The sequence below is a fragment of the Bubalus kerabau genome, chromosome 12 (assembly GCF_029407905.1).
Source record: "Bubalus kerabau isolate K-KA32 ecotype Philippines breed swamp buffalo chromosome 12, PCC_UOA_SB_1v2, whole genome shotgun sequence".
Classification (NCBI taxonomy): domain Eukaryota; kingdom Metazoa; phylum Chordata; class Mammalia; order Artiodactyla; family Bovidae; genus Bubalus; species Bubalus kerabau.
The window spans coordinates 69,599,016-69,623,780 of record NC_073635.1 but is presented as its reverse complement, the minus strand read 5'-3'; the positions used below and the strand labels follow the sequence as shown (position 1 = coordinate 69,623,780).

At 43.3% G+C, this 24,765-nt stretch overlaps 1 non-coding gene across 1 annotated transcript; it reads left to right on the top strand.

Moving 5' to 3' along the window:
• The first annotated feature begins 24,110 nt into the window (after nucleotides 1-24,110).
• On the top strand, nucleotides 24,111-24,301 carry LOC129624872 (U2 spliceosomal RNA). The gene has a single exon (XR_008701199.1). It is a non-coding gene; the product is annotated as a U2 spliceosomal RNA (small nuclear RNA).
• Nucleotides 24,302-24,765: the final 464 nt, after the last annotated feature.

Genomic DNA, 24,765 nt, shown 5'->3' with positions numbered 1-24,765 from the left:
TTTCATGGAATTCTCCAGGCAAGAATACTGGAGTGGGTTGCCATTTCCGTCTCTAGGGTATCTTCCCAACCCAGGGATCAAACCCATGTCTCTTACATCTCCTGCATTGGCAGGCAGGTTCTTTACCACTAGCGCCACCTGGGAAGCCCAACCCTCTTCATAGAGTGAGCCAAATGAAATAGTATGAGAGTATGTCGTGAGGGGTCATTCAGTTCACCCCTGCATCCTAGGAGGCCTCCCCTCCACAAATGTGCATGTTTTTTAAAGCATTAACTGTTGGGAAGACAGCCTGGCAAGTGGCAAGAGTGTGGAGACAGCCAGGAAAAGGCCTGACCATAGCCTCGGCCGTTGACCAGCTGTGTGACCTTGAGGTGCTTTACACAACCTTGCTAAGCCTCCATTTCCACTTCTTTAAGTGGTGCTAATCACTGCACCTTGTAGTAGGGATTAAATGAGATAACACGGGTGAAATACCCAGCGGAATGCCTGCTGCTCAGGAGGTGAACCTAAGGGAGCTTTCTCCCTTCCTCTCTGAGAGCCCAAATCCACCTCCCTGTAACATTTACCTCTGAGCCAAGTGCTGCTTCAGGGAGCAGTGGAGAATGAAACGGCTCTCTCCTCCAAACGGCTTTTGAAGCAGTTATCATGTTCTCCCTCAATCTTCTCTTTCTAAAGGTGAAAACGCTCGGTTCATTCAACCATTCCTTATGAAAACTGTTTTTGATTTCCAAACGTGCACAGGGTTTGACGACATAGCTTCTAAGATGTGCTGTCGAGGAAGGACTTACATTAGAAGCTAAGTTCCATGGAGGCAGGACTCTTTTTGCCTGTTAAATTCATGATGCAGCCCCAGCACCGGGGAAAGTGTCTGGTACATAGTAGGCCCTCAATAAATATTCATTTATTTAAATGATGGATCTCCAGAGGTGGCCTCTATGACCCTATTCTGGGCATCATTCTGCTTTTACCTGGTGGCTCAGATTGTAAAGAATCTGTCTGCAATGCGGGAGAACCAGGTTTGATCCTTGGGGCAGGAAGATACCCTGGAGAAGTGAATGGCAACCCACTTCAGTATTCTTGCCTGGAGAATTCCATGGCCAGTGGAACCTGGCGGGCTACAGTCCATGGGGTCGCAGAAAATCGGACACAACTGAGTGACTAACACTTTTTTTGTCCTTTTCAAGTCTCAATGGGTTCTAAGTAAGTAGAAATCCACTTTCTTAGACAATACCCTCAAGATTTCTCAAGTAGAAAACATGACATTTGTACATGATTCTTAAGGACACTAGTAATTCTAGGTTTTAGTTGTTGCGTCTTTTTAAAAAATTGAAATATAACCTCCATGACATAGAATTCATCAATTAAAGCATACAATTCAGCAGTATTTTGTATATTCATAGAGTTGTGCACCCATCACCACTATCTAATTCCAGAACATTCTCATCATCTCACGAAAACTCATACTTATTAGCAGTTGATCTCAATTCCCTTATCCTTCCATGCCCTGGGTACCATTAATCCACTTTCTATTTCTCTGGATTTGTTTCTTATGTCCATTTTATATAAATGAAATCATGCAATATGTAGCCTTTTGTATCTGGCTTACTTCATCCAGCATAATGCTTTCGAGGTTTATCCCTGTCACATGTTTTCCTTTTTATGGCTCAATAATAACCGACCATATGTATATATTTTATCTACCCACTCATCTGTTGATGGACATCTGGGCTGTTTCCACCTTCAAGCTATTATGAATAATGCTTGTATGAGCATGTATGTACAAGTTTTTGCATGAACTTATGTTTTAATTATCTTGGGTATCCAGAACGGAATCGATGAGTGCTAGGGTAACTGTGTGTTTAACCATTTGAGGAACTTCCAAACTGCTTTCTGCAGTGACTGCACCATTTTGCATTCTTGCCATCAATGTATGAAGCTTCCAATTTCTCCACAGCCTTGTCAACACTTTGTTATTTTCAGTTTCTTTGATTCTTGCTATGTTGAAAAAAGTCAAAGTGTTAGTTGCTCAGTCGTGTCTGACTCTTTGCAGCCCATGGACTGTAGCCTGCCAGGCTTCCCTGTCAATAGGATTCCCCAGGTAAGAATACTGGAGTGGGTTGCCATTTCCCTCTCTAAGGGATCTTTCTGACCCAGCAATAGAACCTGGGTCTCCTGCATTGCAGACAGATTCTTTACTGTCTGAGCCACCAGAGAAGCTCTCTTGGAATTCTAGTGAGTGTGAAATGGTATGTATGACATTTGATTTGGTTGTCTCTTCTAAGTCAGGAAGTTTTAAGATACTCCCTTCAAATGTCCATGCTAAGTCACTTCAGTCATTTCCAACTCTGTGCGATCCCATAGACGGCAGCCCACCAGGCTCCCCCATCCCTGGGATTCTCCAGGCAAGAACACTGGAGTGGGCTGCCATTTCCTTCTCCAATGCATGAAAGTGAAAAGTGAAAGTGAAGTCGCTCAGTCATGTCCGACTCTTCGCGACCCTGTGGATTGCAGCCTACCAGGCTCCTCCGTCCATGGGATTTTCCAGGCAAGAGTATTGGAGTGGGGTGCCATTGCCTTCCATATCAACCTCTTTATCTTAACACTAGTCATACATTTGTTAAACAGTTCTTAGAAGTAATTTGTTTTCAACTTGCACACACTTCTTAGAGTAACAAGTTTGTTAAATGTACTCTCTGCCTAAAATAATGTTTGCTTTTGTTATTAAAAAAAAAAATTAGTTCGGCTTTCACCAGTTATACTTTAGTCCTAATCATCCATTAGCTGAGGGTTTTTACACTCAACGCCCTATTCGTCAAGTTTCTGTGGCTATAATATATGTCACTCTAGGGTTTGTCTACCAAGCAATCTGAGTTTTTCAGTGTGCTATGCGCTCTGGCTTTGCATCTTCTGAGATGCCAAGAGGGCAGAGAGGTGCCATGGCATCGTCATCCCTACACAACTTCTCCTAGAGATAAAGGCCAAGCCTCAGCCAGATAATCCTGGGCCACACGTTCACAACAGGGAAAGATCAGCCAAGGACCACACACAATTAGTATGACGCAGTGGCTTTCTTTTGGCAATGTCTGGAGACATTTTTGGTTGTCTACTGGCATCTAGTGGGTAGAAAACAGGAATCACTGAACATCCTGCAATGCACAAGACAGCTTCCGACAGCAAAGAGCTATCTGGCCCCCACTGTCAGGACTGTATGGCTGAGAAGCCCCAGTGTAATAGGATATCAAAGAGGACTCTCCCGAGCTGTGATTTGCAGCGTATTTCGAAGGCTTTGGTTGACCTCTTTGGCTCAACTTCTGTAGTTGAGGCCCCAGGTGATAGTGGAGAACAGATTTTTATACTCCTATTAACAAATAGTACTCAAAATCCCACCAGTAAAATTAAAAGAAAAATAATCCACCAGTGACTTTAGTGAACTCTAGCCATCTATGAAATATGTATTGATAGAGGGTAAGTGACGAGGTTGACTTGTATGTGTGTGTATGTGTATATTCTATATACAAATCATTATCATGTAAACAAGTGTATCTAGACCAAAAAAGAAGGCAAAATATAGAGGTGCATCTAGTGTTTATAAAAATGTTATTTGTCTGTATTTTGTTGTATATGGGATTTGTCAGACTTTTCAAGTTTATAACTTATGATTTCTCATTCTAAATAGATAGTTACAGTCACACCTACTTTGTATTAACTCTGTATGATTTTTCTTTTTTGAAAAGATTTATTGATTTCTGTTTATGGCTGCTCTGGGTTTCATTGCTGCGTGGGCCTTCTCTCGTCTTGGTGGCAGGGCCTGGGCTTCTCATTGCAGTGGTTTCTGTTGTTGCAGAACATGGGCTCTAGGCGCATGGGCTTCAGTAATTGCAGTTTTGGGGCTCAAGAGCACAGTCTCATAGTTGTGGCATACATGGGCTTAGCTACCCTTTGGTATGTGGGATCTTCCTGAATCAGGGATCAAACCCGTGTCTCCTGCATTGGCAGGCAGATTCTTTACCACTGAGCCACCAGAGAAGCCCTGTATGATTTTTCATGAAAAGAACCCCCTGTTGTAGAGCCTCAGTTCCCACAGTGATCTTTACCAGCACCACGTTCTGCCTTTCCCCACTGGCTGCAGACTTGCTTATAATTAGACCCGATCCTCTGCTGCCCTAGCCCACTGCACACTAGCAGGTGTCCTCCCCCCTTCACTGATGCTTCGCCAAGAATCACCCACAACCTCAATGTGGTGCACCCAAGCAAAGGTCAGCTCCCAGTCCCTGTGCTGCTCAGCCCTCGGTGGCATTTTACACCGTTGCCCGCTCTCTCCTCTGGGCTTTCAGACTCCAGGCCCTTCTTTTTTCTTTCCACCCTCCCTTTCCATCCATCTCCAGGCTGCTTCTCCTCCTCCTTCCCACCTCTACCTTCTTATCTTCTCCCTCTGCAGTCCCTGTTCAGATGACCTCGTCCAGTCCCAAGCTGTAGGAATCCACACAGACTCTTGCAGTCCTCAAGGCACCAGCCCAGATAAGTCCCCAGAACTCAGATCCAGCGTTCTGCCCAATATTTCTCTCTTTGCACATCTAATACGCATCTCAAGCATCATGTTCCAACCAAATTTTTGATCCTCTCCCACCCTGACCTGCTTTTCCCTCCAGTCCTTCTCATCACAATGAAAGACACTACCACCTACAGTCCCTGGTTGCTCAAGCCCCCAATCCTAGAAGGTACCCTGTCTTTCAGTCTCTAGCTCCAAACCCCTAACTTCTCCAGCCTCTTTTCCCCAAACATATCCAGCATCTCCCCACTTCTCTCCCGCTCCTCTCCCCTCTTACCTAAGTCACTGCTGCAGTGTCTGGACTAGGCTCTCTGCTTCTACTCTTGTCCTGCACACAGCACAGTCAGTGAAGATCAGATCATGGTTTCTACCATATTCAGATAGAAATATCATGTCATATTCATTCAAATGCCCTGCTCTGCCGGCCACTAGCATCCTGTTCTCTGGCCTGACTTCCTCGTCTCTCCTGCTTGCCCACATGCTCCAGGAGCACTGGCCCTTCTCTAACTTGGACACACCAAGCTCATCCTGCATCAGAATTAGTGGTTGCTGTTTCCACTGCCTGGAGAGCTCTTCCCTATGATCTTCTCTTGGTTGACTTCTCACTCTGGTCATCTATTCAGAGAGGACTTTGCTAAGCAGCCATGTGACACTCCACCTCATAAACCTATTTTAATTCTCTTTGATGCACTTATTACTATCTGATACATCCTCATTTATTTGTTTATTGCCTTTCTCCGTATGATAATGCAAACTCCATGAGAGCAAAGACTTCATATGTTTTATTTACCCCTGTGCCTAGAATATTGAACAGTTAATGATAATTGCTCAGTTGTGTCTGACACTTTGCGACTCCATCGACTGTAAGCTGCCAGGCTCATCTGTCCATGGGATTTCCTAGACAAGAAAACTGGAATGGGTAGCCATTCCCCCTTAGGAGAACTTCCTGATCCAGGGATCAAACCTGGGTCTCCTGCATTGCAGGAAGACTCTATCATCTGAGCCACCAGGGAAGAATATTGAATAAACACTTATAAAAATGAATGAATGAATGAACGTATCTCTTTTACAGATGGGAAAACCAAAGCACAGGGTTAAATCCCGAGGCCAAGGTGCCATGACTCTAAGTCATAGAGCCAGGGTTAGAGCCCAGACAAGCAGTCTTCAGGGTCCATGACCTTAACCACTGTAACATCCTGCTTTTCTCCACTCACTAGGCGCTGACAGGAGAAGGCAATGGCAACCCACTCCAGTACTATTGCCTGGAAAATCCCATGGAAGGAGGAGCCTGGTAGACTGCAGTCCATGAGGTCGCTAAGAGTCAGACATGACTGAGCGACTTCACTTTCACTTTTCACTTTCATGCATTGGAGAAGGAAATGGCAACCCACTCCAGTGTTCTTGCCTGGAGAATCCCAGGGACGGGGGAGCCTGGTGGGCTGCTGTCTATGGGGTGGCACAGAGTTGGACATGACTGAAGTGACTTAGCAGCAGCAGCAGCAGCAGCAGGTGCTGACCTGGTTATCATTAGAGACTGGGAGGGCAGGAGGATGCAGGGTGGCTCTTCTGTCTTGGGTCCAAGGGAGACCCTTCCTGGAATACAAGGTGATAAAACAACCTAGAGGAGTCTCTTAAATACTGGAGTGGGTAGCCATTCCCTTCTCCAGGAGATCTTCCCGACCCAGGGATTGAACACAGGTCTCCTGCATTGCAGGCATATTCTCTACCTCTTTATGGTCTGAGCCAGAAGGGAATCCCCCTTAAATACTAGAAAGTGGAACAGTGGGGGAATTTCCAGAGCCATTTGCAATCCACTCCTATCCTGCTGGAACCTTCAAGCCTGCAGCTGACTCTGACGAACCTGCTTATCCAGGTTTCCCAGGGATTCCGAGCAGACACGAAAAATCACCCTCATCTTCATCAGACTCAAAGCAAGCCAGGTCCCCTTCACAGTAGGAGTATCTGAGTCGCCTTCGGGAGCCGGCGGGGCACGCCCAGAGGCTGCCAGTTTGGGATTTATGAGGTCCCCTCCCAAGGTGAGTGTGAGGGAGCCTGGAAGCCAGCCACCGCTCCTTGAGAAAGCAGTTTCCTTCCCCTTCAAGCAGCACACACTCCCAGAGTGGCTCAGGGTTCCTGAGTCTGAGGTAATTTGTTTTTGCTGCATTTGATGAAATATTGTGACCTATTCTTCCCAGTCCTAAGTCACTTCCTGAAGTTAAATTTGCCTGTGGAGCAGCTTTCTGATAGAGTTAATGGATAGGGGCACCACTGGGGAATTCATTTTTGTTAATTTAAGGACTTAACAGTAGCTCCATCCCAACTCCACCCTCCACTCTTCTCCCCTCACCCCCCAGTAACTAGTTGGTTGGCTTTTTTCCCCCTTTTCTTTTTCTTGATCCCTAGTAAAACAGAATGCGTTTCATGCATTGTAGACATTCCTCCTGTGTTTTCTGTTCAGTGTGTGACAGTACTAAAGAAGAATGAAAGGCTTATATAGATCCCTGGAACTGAGTATTTATAAGCTCACCGCTTGGAGAAATTACTAATCGTTTTAGCAAAGGTTATTCATTTGGAATCTTTCGATTTAAAGATACATGCCTCCCTTTCAGATGTAATTTCTGTGAAATGATAATAATTCAGCAGTTGGTAGAAAGAGCAGTAAACCCATATATCAAGATCACATTCCAGCCCTCTCCCATTTCTATTTCTGACACACAAAAAAGGGCAACATATTAATAAAAGAGAAATTCAGAATTTATTTTCATTTGTAGTTGACACAACTAAGAACTACTGTAAAAAAGATTATTTTTTTGACCTTTGTCTTTTTTTTTTTGCTGAAGGGGAACTAAGACCAAACTATCAACCCTGGCAAAGTTGAATTAACCACGATTAGATTTCTTTACATAACGTCTTCTTAGGAATGATTAGGAATGCTTAGGAATGATTGTTAGCAAGCAAAGACATATACAGGTGTATGTACTTTAATACTGGAATATAAAAGTCATTGTTTAAATATGGAGAAAGATAAATCTTAGGGATATCAGAAAATTTGGGATCAACAGAGCTAAAATTTAAATTAAATGTGTGTGTTCATGTACGTGCCTCCCCTATTTGGTTGAAAGTTGTAGTATCCAGCAGACATTTACTGATAAGGGCTTCCCCAAATCAAGGACTGAGGTCATTACTGGGAAGGTCAAAGGCGATGTTGAGTTGAGTAGAGTTCCATGGAATCATGCACAATGTGCAACTATATTCATCTTAATCAAAAGACAACAGAAGATCTCAGCATTGGAAAGGCCCTTAAAGTCATCTAATCTCACCACCTTGTATTTAAAACATGGCTCTATTGATAACGCATTATCTTATGAGGGTGGAGAAGGAAGGAGTTCCTCTTGAACTGACCCAGTCTGTCTGGGGTGTGTGGTAAACTTCTTGATTACTTAATATTATCTATTATCTGCCAGTGAAAAGGTATGACCACAAATAAAGCAGAATGCCTAGATGGAATCCCTTGTTAATTGCTGAGCGACTGAACTAAACTGAACAATACCTAAGATTGAGAAATCTGTTGTCCAGTCACTCAGTCGTGTCTGACTCTTTGCGACCGCATGGACTGCAGCATGCCAGGCTTCTGTGTCCTTCACTATCTGCCAGAGTTTGCTCAGATTCAGGTCCATTGAGTTGGTGATGCCATCCAACCATCTGATCCTCTGTCACTCCCTTCTCCTCCTGCCTTCAATCTTTCCCAGCATCAGGGTCTTTTCCAATGAGTTGGCTCTTCACATCAGGTGGCCAAAGTATTGGAGCTTTGGCTTCAGCATCAGTCCTTGCAACGAATATTCAGGACTGATTTAAGATTGACTGTTTTGATGTTCTTGCTATCCAAGGGACTCTCAAGAGTCTTTTCCAGCACCAGAGTTCGAAAGCATCAATTCTTCAGCACTCAGCCTTCTTTATAGTCTGATTCTCTCAACTGCTGGAGAAGGAAATGGCACCCCACTCCAGTATTCTTGCCTGGAAAATCCCATGGATGGAGGAGCCTGGTAGGCTACAGTCCATGGGGTCCCAAAGAGTCGGACACGACTGAGGGACTTCACTCACTCACTCTCTCATCTGCACATGACTACAGGAAAAACCACAGCTTTGAATATACAGACCTTTGTCAGCAAAGTGATGTCTCTGCTTTTTAATATGCTGTCTAGGTTTGTCATAGCTTATCTTCCAAGGAGAAAGCATCTTTTAATTTCATGGCTGCAGTCACCATCTGCGGTGATTTTGGAGCCCAAGAAAACAAAATCTGTCAGTTTCCATTTTCTTCCCGTCTATTTGCCATGAAGTGATGGGACGGGATGCCAGAGAAATCTGAGTGTCTGCTAAAGTCAGATGCTTCTTGAGTAAAGAGGGGTAGGGGTGAGGAAATGGTGATACCCAAGAAATCTCAATATCCCCTGCCAGGTTTCTGGCAGGTCCTGGGGAGCTGCTTGGGCTTCAGTTAAAAATTCATGTCATCACTGCCGTGGTCTAACTAGAAATGACTCAAAATGCTGGCAAAGTCTTCCAGCACATCAGTGGAGCATACCTCTGCACGAGGGCAGGAACGAGCTCCGATGGTGGAATCAAGGACAGTGGACAGGAGTTTAAGCTCTTTGTGGCCAGATGACAACCAGACACGGTGATTATAACTCCACGGAGTTACAACTCAGGGATCCCGCTCATGAGTGCCCCCATCTTAAAAACACCACGGGGCTCACAGATGGCAGCAGAGCCTTCAAATTACCCCTTGTAAGTCTCATGAAGTCTCGTGCAAATGCTATTCAGATGCATTTGTGAACTAAGAGGAGCCATTCTTCTGGATTTAAAAGCCAATTGTTTACCACTTACCAGGTTTTAAAAAGTTTTTCCCTTGATTTACAGAGAGTGACTGATTTGATTGACTTGTTCAGTGCCTTGAATTTCATAGCAAAACTTAAACAATGACCACTAAGGTCTGAGTTGTATGGGGAGGATTTTGGCAGCTGAGTCCACATACCAAGGATGAAGTCCAAAGCTGTTTTATTTCCGCCCTGGTCACATTTTTTTTTTAATTTAAAATTTTTATTTTTGACTGCCCTGGGTCTTTGTTGTGGCTAGCGGGCTTTCTCTAGTAGCGGGGCACAGTCAGAGTTGTCTGCAGGCATGTGGAATCTTCGCAGACCAGGGATCAAACCTGTGGCCCCTGCTCAGACAGGTGGTTCTTAACCCCTGGACCACGCCCTGGTCACAGTTTTATCCAGAACGTTCTACTTGTTGAAGGAAAGGGCTGGCTGGCATTTAGTCTGCTGGAGCTCTGGGCGGCCAGCTGCGCAGGTTGCACAGCACGCCTTAAAGGACAGGCGTGCCTCTTCCCTCTGATTCCTTTTGCTAGAAGGACGCACTTTCCTGATAAATGAAACCTGGGAACCTCTCTTCTCTCTAATTTGCATGAGAGAATTAGGCAGAGGGCCTACGAGGCTTACGGGCCCCTTGTGCTGTTCATCTGGCATCACAGAGCTGCTACACAGCTCCACGCAGATAGCGCAATCGTCACCACGTTCAACATGGAAATTACTCTGTAATTGAACTCTATTAGACGTTAAGGTTGAGCCTCCCTGAAGGAAGAACTGTGAACATTTGGGAATATTATCTGGGAAATTTAGCTTTAAAAAAAAATATTCATTTGAAATATTTGGGTGATTTATTTAAAAAGTGCTTTCCCAGAAGTTTAAAATATTCAAAGAATGACCTAATTCTTCCTTCCTATTGATATGTAGGCACACATCCTATAAGACACACTGTCTATCCTAATTGCTTAGGCATTGAATTTCAGTGCTCTCTGGAGAAAGAAGTCAGATTGAATCAATGAAAGAGAAAAGGCAGGTCCCTAGCCTGGCGGCTCTCCTGAGCCACCCCATGTTGCCTCTCCACCCACCTGCTGGACACCTGAACTTGGACGTTTGTAGATATCCCCAGGCTCGGCTAACTCAGTGCTCCAACCTCCCCTCTTCTACTAAATGACTCCCCCTCCTGATTCCCTGATTTGGTGCTCACAGCTACCTTCCTTCCTTTTGTCCTGAAGACTCATGAGTCCTCAAGGCGCGTTGGACATTCCCTTGCACTATCTCTCACACTCCACCCTTTCTTTCAATTCCCATTGCCTCCAGACCCCTGCTGCTTCAAGCCTGGGTAATTATAATAGCCTCCTAACTAATCGCCTACTTGTTTCTCCCCCTTCAATTCACCGCTGCCACAGTAATCTCCCTAAAACACCGTTTAATCATGCCAAACCCTTAATTAAAAATCTTCATTATCTCTTCATTACCACCAGGATAAAGTCCAAGCGCCTTAGTTTCCTTCCACTATCTGGCCTCAATCCACGTTTCCAGTTTCTTGCCCACTATTTCCCCACAGTCTTTGTAGACGCCACTAAAACCAGTCTAGTCACACCATTCATCCACCTGGAATGATTTTTCCAGCCTGTCACTGAGATCTGTGTTCATTTTTTGAGGCTTGGGCCAAGTTCTCCTGCCTTTTGTGAGGTTTCTTACCTGGGTAACTAAGTCTTCCTCAAAATTTCTAGAATACACAGTGTCCCGAGTCACAGCCTACCACAAGGCATTATTTAGTTCTACTTTGACTGTGTGCACGCTCAGCTGTGTCCAACTCTTTGAGACTCCATGGACTGTAGCTTGCCAGGCTCTTTTGTCCATGGGGTTTTCCAGGCAAGAAAACTGGAGTGGGTTGCCATTTCCTTCTCCAGGGGATCTTCCCGACTCAGGGATCGAACCTGTGTCCCCTGCATCTTCTATATTGGCAGGCAGACTCTTTAGAACTGAGCCATCTGGGAAGCCCCCTACTTTGACAATATGTGTCTTAAGAGCAGGGATAGTTCCAGATGCATGTTTACATCTCCCTCTCATTAGAATTGGGCTTCACTTGTGGCTCAGCTGGTAAAGAATCTGCCTGCAATGCAAGAGACCTGGGTTCGATTCCTGGGTCAGGAAGATCCCCTGGAGAAGGGAACGGCTACCGACTTCAGTATTCTGGCCTGGAGAATTCCATGGTCTGTATAGTCCATGAGTTCACAAAGAGTCGGACACGACTGAGTGACTTTCACTTCATTCATTAGAATCACACCACCACTTACTGCCTGTCATCACCAGTAAACACCAATTATGATGGGATTTGGTTTTAAGACATTTGCAGTTTGATGGCCAAAGGAAATAACCGTTATAGTGTATCCATTGTGATCAATCCCTATGCATGCCTGGCATATCAGATTATAAAAGGAATTCACTTGGTGTCAATGAGTGCTTGGTTAAATTCAACCAAGCCCAGAGAGATATAATAAGGGAAAAGAAATGCTGGGGAAATCATTTGCAAGGAAAGACTGCACTCTTCTCCACCTATGAGGACTAAAGAATACAATGGAGGAGACCCTCGTGCATAGTTGAAGAATGGAAGAGGTTGAAGTGGAAGCAGGCACAATCGTGTTCAGAACTGTATATCTCTGCCCTTCTTTGCTACACTCACCCGAGGAAGGCACAGTCCACCAGGCATGGTGGTTCTTTGCATCAGGTAGTTCTTTGGATTTTCTCTTACATTTTAGCTTGGATCACAATATTGATAGCTTGTCCTAAAGAGGCTTTGTTGTTGTTCAGTCGCTAAGTCATGTCCGAGTCTTTGCAACCCCATGGACTGCAGCATGCCAGGCTTCCCTGCCCTTCACCATCTCCCAGAGTTTGCTCAAACTCATGTCCATTGAGTCAGTGATGCCATCCAACCATCTCATCCTCTGTCTCTCCCTTCTCTTTTTGTCTCCAATCTTTCCCAGCATCAGGATCTTTTCCAATGAGTCGGCTCTTTACATCAGGTGACCAAAGTATTGGAGCTTCAGCTTCAGCATCAGTCCTTCCAATGAATGTTCTTGCCTTGAGAACCCCATCAACAGTATGAAGAGGCTTTGGTGCTTTTAAACAAAACAACCCTATAGTATCTTCCCTGCTCTCTGCAGCCAGGAGTGTATTTCATCTCAAGGGCTTTTCCCTCCAACGCTTCACCTTGACTCATGGTATCCCCTAGGAATGAAGAGCTCTCCTTGACTCCACGGAGTCCCGAGAACCGGCACTCAGAACTCACCTGCCAGCATCACGGGAGGGAAAATTTTCCTTAGAGTCATTTGAGAAGAGAATGCCTCTTTCCTGTCTTCTCTCACTTTCCTCCCACTTTGGGGGAAGAACCATCAAACAAACAAACAAAAAACCCCAACAACTTCATAAGGAAAGCAGTACCAGATAGTTGAGGATGTTGGGTCTTCTTTTTCTTTTCCTTTTTCTATCTCCCCAACCCTCTTACTTCTCTTTAAACACATTTCACTGGGGAACCGGAATCTGGGCCACTTGAGCATTATCATTACTTCTAAAAGCCAGAGGCACAAAGGATTGCCTCTACAGCTGGCATGACCTGGGTACTAGCCTGAAGCCTTCCTATGTCATCCGTGTCCCACTGGACGGCTGTCACTCAAAGGAGCCCCCAAGGATGAGATGATGCCCTCTGACTCACTAGTCTCGTTCCCCAAAGGGTCTTACCATTCGGGCTTTTGTTTGTTTCTCCTAATAAATAATCAAAAATGGTATTTCAGTCAATGAGACCTGAGGTCATACTATTTGTGCAAGAGACCCAGAAGACATCATTTTCAAGAGCTTGAAATCATTCTGAGCAGGTGAACTGACACTCACGTGACCTATCTCCAGGTTAAGGTGACATGTAAACACTTTTACAAATGACAAATGCAATAGAGTATGTGGCTTAAGGAAGTAATCTCTGTCAGAAGGTGTCTTGTGCTGTGCTTAGTTGCTCAGTCATGTCCAACTCTTTGCGACCCCAAGGACTCTAGCTGCCCCGCCCACCCCTCCAGGCTTCTCTGTGCATGGACATTCTCCAGGCAAGAATACTGGAGTGGGTTGCCATGCCCTCCTCCAAGAGATCTTCCCAATGCAGGGATGGAACCCACGTCTCCTGCATTGCAGGTGGATTCTTAGATGGTGTCTTAAAAGAGGTAAATTTGAGTGAGATTTTGATGCAGATGAGAGAAAGTGGAAGAGCAAGGTGTATAAAATGATACATGGCTGAGTCAGAGTAATTCCTGTAAGGAAGACAGGAGTTTGATTAAGAAAGGATTCTGGATGAAAGTTCACTTCCTCATCAGGCTTGAAACACAGTTTTAATCTAATCTAGCTTTATGTGCATGGCAACCAGCACAGTGCCAGGCACAATAAATGGGCAACAAATGGCTGATAAATTAATGCACAAGAAACTACTTAATTGCAGGATCAAATACATCTAATAAAAAGTTAACTAGTGTAGGACTTCCCTGGTGGTCGAGTGGCTAAGACTCTCTGCTACCGCTGTTGGGGGCCCAGGTTCAATCCCTGGTCAGGGAACTAGATCCCACATGCCACAGCTAAGAGCTTGCACGTCCCAACTAAAGATCCCACACACTGGAACTAAGACCCAGGTTAGCCAAATAGATAAATATTTTTTAAAAGTTAATGAGTGTATTTCTAGCTTTCTTCTATCTCAGCATAAGTTTCTTTTTTCCTTCTCCTATTGCCTGCTGCTCATCTTTTTGACTTTGTGACAGGGTTGAGTGGCAAATGGAAATGCCCAGATTACTATTACTATTATACACACATCTATAATGCTCTACTTGACTCATGGAGGGTGTGAAATCAGAATGCCTCATGCACTTTGATCCCTCCATAGCAGAGAGGCTATACCAAAGCTTAAGAGAGATAATATCAGTAAAGCGTGTTTAAAAGCTTTTGGTTATTGGATGGACATTAAGATCCTGAGAGACCTACCAGTCACATTCCAGATCATGTTCTATAGGGAATTTCTCTATAAAAAAATTCAACTCACCCAGGGTTTTTTCCCAGATCAAAGTAACAGTTGTCATGATCCTGTCTAATCTGTGTACAAACTTCATATAACATAACCTCCCAGTGTGAACAGAAGACCACAACAATTTCACTCCACTTGGAAGGTCATCCGTAGCGCATAGAGCAGAAATATGAGCAGGACACTCATTCTTTAGAGGGGAAAAAATAAGGAGGGCTTTCCCTCTGTGTGACCTTGGAAGTCTCCATAGTAACTGTGCTAATTAGCAGACTGTGTCTGAAGATGGGGGGGGCGCGGGGCGGGGAGAGTGACTGCTCCCTGACCTCCAGGCACATGAGTGCCACCTAGTGGAAAACCCACTTCAATACTTTCCAAATAAAACAAGCCCAACTTGATTCATTTCACTTCCCTTTGAAAAGGATTACTTTAAGTTCACACAGGTATATAATTTTAAATATTTTAACAAAGAATTATAACTTAGAAGTCAAAAGACCGAGTCAGGAAATTTAAAAATCCAGCCAATACTTTGTATCACAATTTAAGATTTCACATATTTTCAAAGCCTGCAATGCAGGAGACCAGGGTTCGATCCCCTAGGCGGGGAAGATCCCCTTGAGGTGGGGATGGCAACCCACTTCAGTATTCTTGTCTGGAAAATCCCATGGACAAAGGAGCCTGATGGGCTACAGTCTATGGGGTCACAAACAGTCGGATACGACTGAGAGACTAACATATTTTTGAAAGTGCTGATATATTTTTTAAATATAAGGAACACTTTCAAAACTTGGGAAGAAAAACAAAACAGGCATGGATGAGTAGGTGAGAATAGGATGCAAGGGGACAGAAAGGAGGCCTTTCATTATATACTATGTTATTTGTTTTCAAACCATATGAATGTATTGTTAATCACTAAAAAAGATTTTTAAAAGTCAGCATCTATTCATTTTGCAAGCAGCTGTGTCATTTCAGCAAAAACAGTAACACTTTTCACATTAAATCTATTTGCTAATTTGCAAAGAAAAACGTGTCCTCGTCATGAGGTTAAAGAGTTTTCTCTGTGTGAAAGTACTTGTCTGCTGAACATAGATGGCATACATAGAAACTTCATCTCAATCACAAAGACACACACACTCCCCTCCTCTGAGTTGCTTACATCTTATGTGGAGACACATCTCAACTATTGATTTTTTAGAAAACACTTATGTCAATGGTCCTCAACTTCCTTGAACAAGCACTACCAAGTACTTCACCTAATTTGGTCCTTGGACTTACTAACTAAAAAAGTAAATGGATGTTAAAAGTTACAAAGCAAAGCTCAAAGAACATGTCCTTCAGGTTGCCACAATGGCTGAAAGAAGACTTCCATTTATCTCCTGCAACTCGGAGAGAAAAGACGCGTGGAATCCTGAGCCCAAAGCCGCTTACTGTGGTGACAAAGACGCGAACCCAGAAATGTCAGGCTGACCTTTTCATTGCTCCTGTGATACCAGGCCACCGTCAGTGCGTTCAGGGTGGCAGACAGGGTAACGCCTTCCATCACAGCCCTAAAAGTATGATGATTTGCTTTGAGGTCATTTTCTAAACAGTTGAACTGTCTGGTTTTAAAAATGTGAAAAATATCGTGTCGTCCTGAAGGCTTTCTGCCTCTTTGTGTGATTTAATTTTTTCTGTCTACAGACCACTTTGCTGTTGCTTGCTCATTGTGATGTCTGATTCTTTTGCGACCCCATGGACTGTAGCCCACCAGGCTCCTCTGTCCATGGGATTCTCCAGGCAAGAATACTGGAGTGGGTAGCCATTCCATTCTCTAGGGGATCTTCCCAACCCAGGGATCAAACCTGTGTCTCATGCTTGGCAGGCGGATTCTTTACCACTGAGCCACCTTGTGATTTAGTAAAAGGCCCTGGAGATTCCACAATTGTTTCCACAAAATTGAAACAAAGCATTACACATAAGCAAACTCGACAGCTTCTGCTAAGCTGCTGCTGCTGCTGCTGCTAAGTTGCTTCAGTCGTGTCCGACTCTGTGCGACCCCATAGACGGCCCATCAGGCTCCCCCATCCCTGGGATTCTCCAGGCAAGAACACTGGAGTGGGTTGCCATTTCCTTCTCCAATGCATGAAAGTGAAAAGTGAAAGTGAAGTCGCTCAGTCGTGTCTGACTCTTCGTGACCCCATGGACTGCAGCCTACCAGGTTCCTCCGTCCACGGGATTTTCCAGGCAAGAGTACTGGAGTGGGGTGCCATCGCCTTCTCCCGCAAGTGGGTGCAATTTTTTCAAGTTCATTTTAGAATTTTGGACCAGCTTGTTCAAGTGAATTAAGAAACACAGAACCACCATATCAATGTCAATGCATTTTGGATGAATATTTGGAAAAAATGCAATTCTGCCCTATTTAAAGCATAATAATAGAAAATCCTATAGAAAATCAGTCCTGAATATTCATTGGAAGGACTGATGCTGAAGCTGAAACTTCAATACTTTGGCCACCTGATGTGAAGAGCTGACTCATTGGAAAAGACCCTGATGCTGGGAAAGATTGAAGGCAGGAGGAGAAGGGGATGACAGAGGATGAGATGGTTGGATGGCATCACCAACTCCATGGAGATGAGTTTGAGTAAACTACGGGAGTTGGTGATGGACAGGGAGGCCTGGCATGCTGCAGTCCATGGGGTTGCAAAGAGTTGGACATGGCTGAGCAACTGAAATGAACTGAATAGAAAATAAAAATACATGTTTGGGATTCTGCATATTTTAACTAGACGGATCACAGATTGTGGCTTAAACATGATCTAACTTTTTCCTTTTTTAAAATTAATTTTTATTGGTATATAGTTGATTTACAATGTTATGTTAGTTTCTGCTGTACAGCAAAGTGAATCAGTTCATAATCCGATCTTATTAGTACTTTTTGGTATACCTTATGTGCCATATACCATATATGTTGTATGCCAAGTATAAGTGCTATCTTTTGTATATATGTGTGTTGTATGTATATATATATATATATATATATATGTATATACATAACACTGTATAAAAATATTCAGCAATTATTTGTGACATATGTTCATAATTTTTCCTTACTCCTATTTCCTTCAAAAATTACAGTGAATAGAGGTTGACAGCTTTAAAAAAGGTAAAGTAAATGTGTTTGGAAATTTTAGATACATGCATTTCTATCTTTTACTGTATAAGTTTGTGATATTATCAAAAAACTATAAAATAGGTAGAGTCAGTGATGAAGTCATTATCCTGTAAAAATGGATTAAAATAAGAGATTTTTATTTAACTGACAGCTGGTTGTGGTATTACTTAAAAAAGGGGAAATATGTAAATGGCAACTGTTGAATGATATCCAATTTACAGTCCTAGTCACATGACTACAAAGCTAAGAAGAAGTGAAATTGAACCATCCGCCAGTAAATTAAACTCATGCCAATATTCCATCAAAACTGTTGGTCCAACCATTCTCTTCATTTCCTCTGAGTTGATCCAACCCTAACCTGTCAGTTCTGAAACTGTTCTTCAAGCAACAACCGCAATCCAATATTTAGTAACGAGTCATTAAGAAGGAAAAAACCCCACAAAACAGTCAGAACTTGATCTTGGACTCTTAATTAGAAAATATGCATCTTGCTAGAGCTATCGGCAGTAGGAGAAAAATCTTTGCTGTTTTTCTGTATACGTGATTTTGAAGCTATTTTCTCTAAAAGCATGAGCCATTTTGGTTACTTAGTTCTTGTAGCTGATGAGAAGCTGACATTTTCCATGAAACATTATGACTATTTTCTTTTTCAAAAATTCTTGTATAAGACACATTTTGCCACTTACTAGATGGGTTTACATGTCCAACTGAACGAGCTATTTGCAGCTCACTCTCTGATGAATGGATAGAAATGGTGATGGTTTCAATTTGACCATTTTAACAACTGAATAGGAGCTAATAACCCTTCTATTCAGAATTCTATCTTAGAACAAACAGCAGATCTATTAGCAAAATTATTTGAATGAGATGAAGCCCTGGTTCATATATAATACTTTGAACATCTACTTTCTAACATGTAATTACATACGACATGATCTGCTTCAACACTACTCTCAACATACTCTGTGAAAATTACATTTACTTCCTGAAGAATCTCATTTTTCTTTGTAAACCTATTTAAACTATTAGCTATTCTATTAAACAGATTAGAAGGAAGGCAAGACAAGGGCATTGTCTCAGTTTAACTTTCCCTTCCCCATTCATTTATCCACTCATCCATTCAATGATTCAATATTTATTGTCTAATAAGGGCCAGGCACTGGACATTATTTCAGCAGACAAGAGGCATAAATCCCTGCCTTCATGGCAAAGACAGACTTGAATCAAATAAACACAAAAATAAGAATCTAGTTACGAAGCAATGTAGATGAGGTGAGGGCTAATTCGGTTGTCTGGAGGAGAATAATAGAATAACCTACCTTATCTGGTGCCTGGAGTGGGTATCTTTGAGAAAGTGACATTTAAATCACCTGAAGGATGAACCTGAGGCAGCCAGGTGATGAGTGAAGTGGGTTAGGCTTTCAATAAACAAGTAATTTTTGTAGTAGAAGTTTGCAATACTTGGAATACATTTCCACAAAGAAAGTATCTGTTGTTTCTCTGAAATCTGAATGTGACTGGGTCTCTTATCTGGCAATCCCAGGTGGGCACCTGAGCCCAAAGCTTGTGGGAAGGCCTTGAGATGGGCCAGGCTGTCACCTCTTGGGAGGAGGGGGTCAGGTGGCTGACAGGAGGCGATGGAAGGGCAGTGGATGAGTTGAGATGGGACAGCCAAGAGCCCCAGGCCCCTGCATGACCTGTAGGTATCATATTTCATGCCTTCTATCTTGCCTAAAGCAAAGTTTTTGCAGTACACTAACCAGAGGCTAAATTTCAATGTAATACCATTTTTCAATTACTATTAAAAAAAAACAAACCCAAGAAAGATTCTCAGGAAATATATGAGCTGTTAATTCCAGAAAGATTTGCTTTTTTTTTTTGAAAAACAAGCTTAAATAAGGCTTTGGCGGATAAAGCCTGTGTATGTTCAATCTCTGCTTTCCTCTTGGTTATTTCAGCCTGAATCGGCCGGGCCTGTCATGGCACATGCAGGGGGTCCTGAAAGATCCTCTCTGGGGGAAACCTACTGCACTGGCCAGCGAGGTGTCCCGTGGAGGCACGTGATTCAACTCTTGCCTGTTAAATGCTGTCAATTTCAGTCCCTTTAGGTAGTCTTCCATAAACCTCTCTGAGAAGCAGATGTAATTTGGTCTTCTTAGATCTCTGAGTCAAGTAAACACGCTAGCTTCTGTTTTACAACTTTCTACCTGGTGTTAGAAATTACATCACTATACAACCTCCACTGCCATCTTTCCCTCACTCCCCTAAAAGCATGTACAAGTGTGAAAAAGTTGATCATATGTTCCCAATTCATTAATATTTAGTGGGTAGCTTTTCTCCATATATAATTAAATAATATCACAAAGTCTTTGCCTCAACCCTGAAATATTCTAGAAAATAACAGAAAACTCTGCAAAGAACAAAACCGTCTCTACTCGTCAAAGAACTAAAACACAGTGATGTCAGCTCTAGCCGCCACAAAGTCTCCTGGCCTGTCCTACGTGTACATGTATGCCTCTTCCGTAATTCACTCACTTAGTATTAGACAAGCTTCCTGTGTGCTACACAAAGTGTTTTCTAGCACTTTAACACAGAAGGTCAAATAGAGCCTTATTAAGTGTACTAAGTAAATCAGGCATTGAGGGTCTATCAAGTTAAAAACCCAGCACAGTGACAAATCCTAAGGATACTTATTGAATCCTATTTAGAAACAAAAAGGAAATAATACTGGAAAGTCAAAGAATCCCTGAAGAATAGAGTTTAAATAGTTACAAACTAAGGGTTACAAATCTCATTTCCTTTTAAGATCACCAAGGATTGTTGTTCAGCAGCTAAGTGTCTGACTCTTTTCCATCCCATGGACTGCAGCATGCTAGGCTCCCCTGTCCTTCACTATCTCCCAGAGTTTGCTCACATTCATGCCCATTGAGTCAGTGAAGCTATCTGACCATCTCATCTTCTGCCACCCCCTTCTTCTTTTGTCTTCAATTTTCCCCAGCATCAGGGTGCTTTCCAATGAGTCAGGTTTTCAAATCAGGTGGCCAAAGTATTGGAGCTCCAGAATCAGCAGCAGTCCTTCCAATGAATATTCATGGTTGATTTCCTTTAGCATTGATTGGTTTAATTTCCTTGCTATCTATAGGACTCTCATGAGTCTTCTCTAGTGCCACAACTCAAAAGCATCAATTTTTTGGCGCTCAGCCTTCTTTATGGTCCAACTCTCACATCCGTACTTTCACATCACACCAAGGGTGTCTAGGGTGCCTTTCTGCAAATACATTTAAGGCCAGTAACCTCAAGACTGCCTTCAGCAAAAGAAAAGACCAAACACATAGGAAGTAACCCACTAAAAGAAATCTGCATTTCATATTTCTTTTGGGAGATATATTAACTTCCTAAAGCTGCAGCAACAGAGTTACAGACTGGGTGACTCGAACAATAGAAATATATTGTCTCACAGTCTGGAGGCTGGAAGCCTGAGATCAAGTTGTCGGCAGGTCTGGTTCCTCTGAGGCTGTGAGGGAGAATCTGCTCCAGGCTTGACCCCCTGACTTCTGGTGGTTTGCCAGACATCGCTGGCTTTCCTTGGCTTGTAGATGCATCATGCCCATCCTCTGTCTTAACTTGGCAGCCTCCTTCTGTCCTCACACCCTCTTCCTGCCCAAAGTTCCCCCTTTTATAAGGACACTCCAATGTTCTTGCCTGGAAAATCCTATGGACAGAGAAGCCTGGCTGGCTACAGTCCATGCAGTCACAAAAGAGTTGGACACGACTTGGGGGCTAAACAACAATAGGGAATAGTTGCATATGAAGCAAAGAAAAAAAGGAATAGAGCCCACCCTAATGACCTCATCTTGATTATCTGCAAAGAACCTATTTCCACATAAGGCTACATTCACAGATTCTGGGGACTAGGACTTTAGCATCTTTTTGGGGAACACAATTCAACTCAGATTAAGAGGTACTGGACAACCATCCAAATACTTTTGGGTTTCAAAAAAGGAAGCCATGATAAGCTGGTATGATTTCCTCAGCTTCAATTTTGATTCATGAACAGTGGATGTTTGAATGCAAAAGCCTCTTAATCTAGACAGTGACAGGAAGGCAAGTGCCACACCACAAGATGCTGTTAGATCAGAGAGCTGGACGGGAGATGATTGCAACTCATTTTCCTGACCCAATGACCAAAAATAAGTTATCAAAAGCTTCAAAAAGATTGATTTAGAAAGCTACTAGTAAGGTCTGATTTTGATAAGTCATGATTCCTTATAAAGACAGATTGCCTAGTCAGCTGGTGAAAAGAGACCCAGGCAAAGTCAGAGTTCTGCTTTTCGGGCACGGTCTCCTCAGACAGCTGGTAGCTTTGCTATTTTTAATATTTATTCATTTGTATTTGGCTGCGCCGGGTCTCAGTTGCGGCAGCCAGGATCTTTGTCCTCATTGCAGCATGTGGGATCTTAGGTTGTGGCCTATGAACTCACAGTTGCAGCACACAGCATCTAGTTCTCTGACCAGGGATGGAACTTGGGCCCCCTGCATTGGGAGTGTGGAGTCTTGGCCACTGGACCACCCAGGAAATCCCTGACTGGTAGCTTTAGGAAGAGAACTACAGCAGCTCTTATATCTGTGAGTTCAACCAACCATGGATAGAAAATACTCAGGGGAAAAAATTTTCAGAAAAGTTGCAAAAAGAAAAACTTGAATTTGCCACTTGCCAGTAACTATCTACATAGTATTTATATTGTATTCAGTTTTATAAATAATCTAGAGAGGATTTAAAGTGTATTGGAAGATGTGCATAGGTTATGAGCAAACTCTGTACATTTTCTATAAGGGACTTGGGCATCCACGGATATTGGTATCTGTGGGGGGTGGGGGGGGGCAGGGTGAGCTGGAACCAATCCCCCTTGGATATGGAACGATGATTGTAGCATTTATTAGTCCCAGCATCCTCAAGAGGGTTGGGCAAATGATCCTTAAATTCCTTCCCAGACTAATGTATCCGTCACCACTACACACTGAACGACCTGGTGAGATACACCCATCATTCCTGAGACAGGACAGGAAGTAGTTCTTTCCAGTGCTCCAAGGTGAGACCCTCAGTCCCTAATTCATGCTGTCTGCACACTGTATACTCCATTGATTCAATTCTTACCTGCCAATAAATGCTACATTCACTCCCACTCACAGTGAAAGGATGGGGTCCTGGAAATATCAAGGCACTGATAACAGGAAATGAGAAATTTAGAAGAACTCTTACTTGTCAGCATGTCAAGGTGCTCCTCTCGTCTCTTAGTAGCTTCCTTTCCACTTATCAGCACTGGAAGTTACTCTGTGGACAGTCCTACAGGGGAAATGGGAGCTGAGGGCTTTGCCTGTGACAGGTGGGTTGACCTATGTAGAAGGCTTAACAGGCAAAGGTATCCGAGAACTAAAAGGATCATGGACACATTAAGAATTGTCCACGTAAGTGCAGAGGAAGAGCCGATCTATAGAGTGGTCATGTCTGGGGACACCAGTCACCTTCACCAGGATGATTCAGAAACGCCTGATGGCGAGGCTGAGAGACTTACTTTTGTCTTTTCAGAACCGGGATTCTATAGAGTAGTTGTTAACACATGCATGTTTTTGTGACAATGAACACACTGTTGGCAACCTTAGCTGAGACACCACTTCAACTGGTTTCCACAAGGATTCCAGTCCATATTGACTGGAAAGTGTCTTGAGAGCCTCAGAAAAGTACTGCAAATCTGGCTCCCACTTGAATCTTTGAACACTTCTTCAAAACACACAGAAGAGAACGGAAACCAGGAATATCTATGGATGAAGGCTTGGCAAGAATGTCTTTCCAACATCGTGGCTAGGGTTTTTGTAAAATTGTCCAGGAAACTGTGTCTTTTCACCTTTATATCCCTTAACATCGTTTGCCGAGGAAGGACAAATCAGGCTTCTTGGTGGCAATTACTACAGAGAAGTAGGAGTGAAGTTAGGTTTGGTGTGGTGAATTTCTTGGAATTTTCAGAGAGGTAATGTGAGAGCCCTGCTTTCCATTTGGCAATGTCTACTGGAAGACAGGTTCTTTGGAGCTCTCTCATATCAGAAGCAGTAGCTGCTGTTTTGCTATCTAGTACCACACTTTTAAGCCAACAGTCACAAAGCTTCCAGCGTTCCATGAAGGGATATGAATCTTCTTTGGCTGGAAGTTTAGACTAGCTTCTTGGTTTAAAAGCATGGAGCAGAGATTTTTTTTTTTCTTTCTGAGAACGAGTTACTGGTTCCTGCTGAGTGAGAACACCGGAATGGATTGTCACTACTCAAACCAGTAAGACTAAGATTGTCAAGTGATTTGTCCCCTGTCACCGAGATAGAGCATCAATACCACTGTCAGGACTTCTCCGGCATATGACACAAATCAGAGTTGCAGAAATCAGAGTGGTGAGCATATGTGTATCTTCACAAAAGCACACACCATAACGTGGATGGAAAGGTACATGGTGTATCACTTCCTGGTCTTTTGGCTAAGATCAAGTGTAGTATCTGTTCTTATCTGTTTAATATCTGATATGTCTTCTATCTGAGGACAATGTACTCTATGGATTTTTGGAGCAGGGAGTTGGAATAGGAGCTTGCTCTGTCCACTCCATGCATTGACCTAGTATTGCAGTACCTCCAGTAAAAGTGCAAAAAAAAAAAAAAAAAAAGGAAAGAAAGGCACATGGTGTAAGGGGACTCAGTGCAGTTTCTTCTCCTTGAAAGTCTTGATTAGATGTTGAGCAATCCTCTGTCAGGCAGGCTTTCGGATTTCCGATTCGGCTCTAGGCTTCACTGGCAAAAGAACAGCCACACTGAGATACACAGGAGTCCTTTATGAATCTCTGCAAACACCAACCGCAGTCCTTCCTTCAGACCAAGTTGGCAATGTGCCTCCTCCTTCGGTTGTCCTAAATTACTTTCAGTTACACATGTGTGCAAGTTACCATTTACACTTCCTTCCTGCCTCAGCTTTCCACAGCAGTGACAGTGATTATAAATGCAACTGAAGTGGGGGGTGTTCGTACACAGATAGCGGCATCCTAAATGTTGCTTTAGGGAGGAAGAATTCATGACCACTAATGGCAAGGCTAATAACAGTGGGTATAAAGAAAAGTTGGGG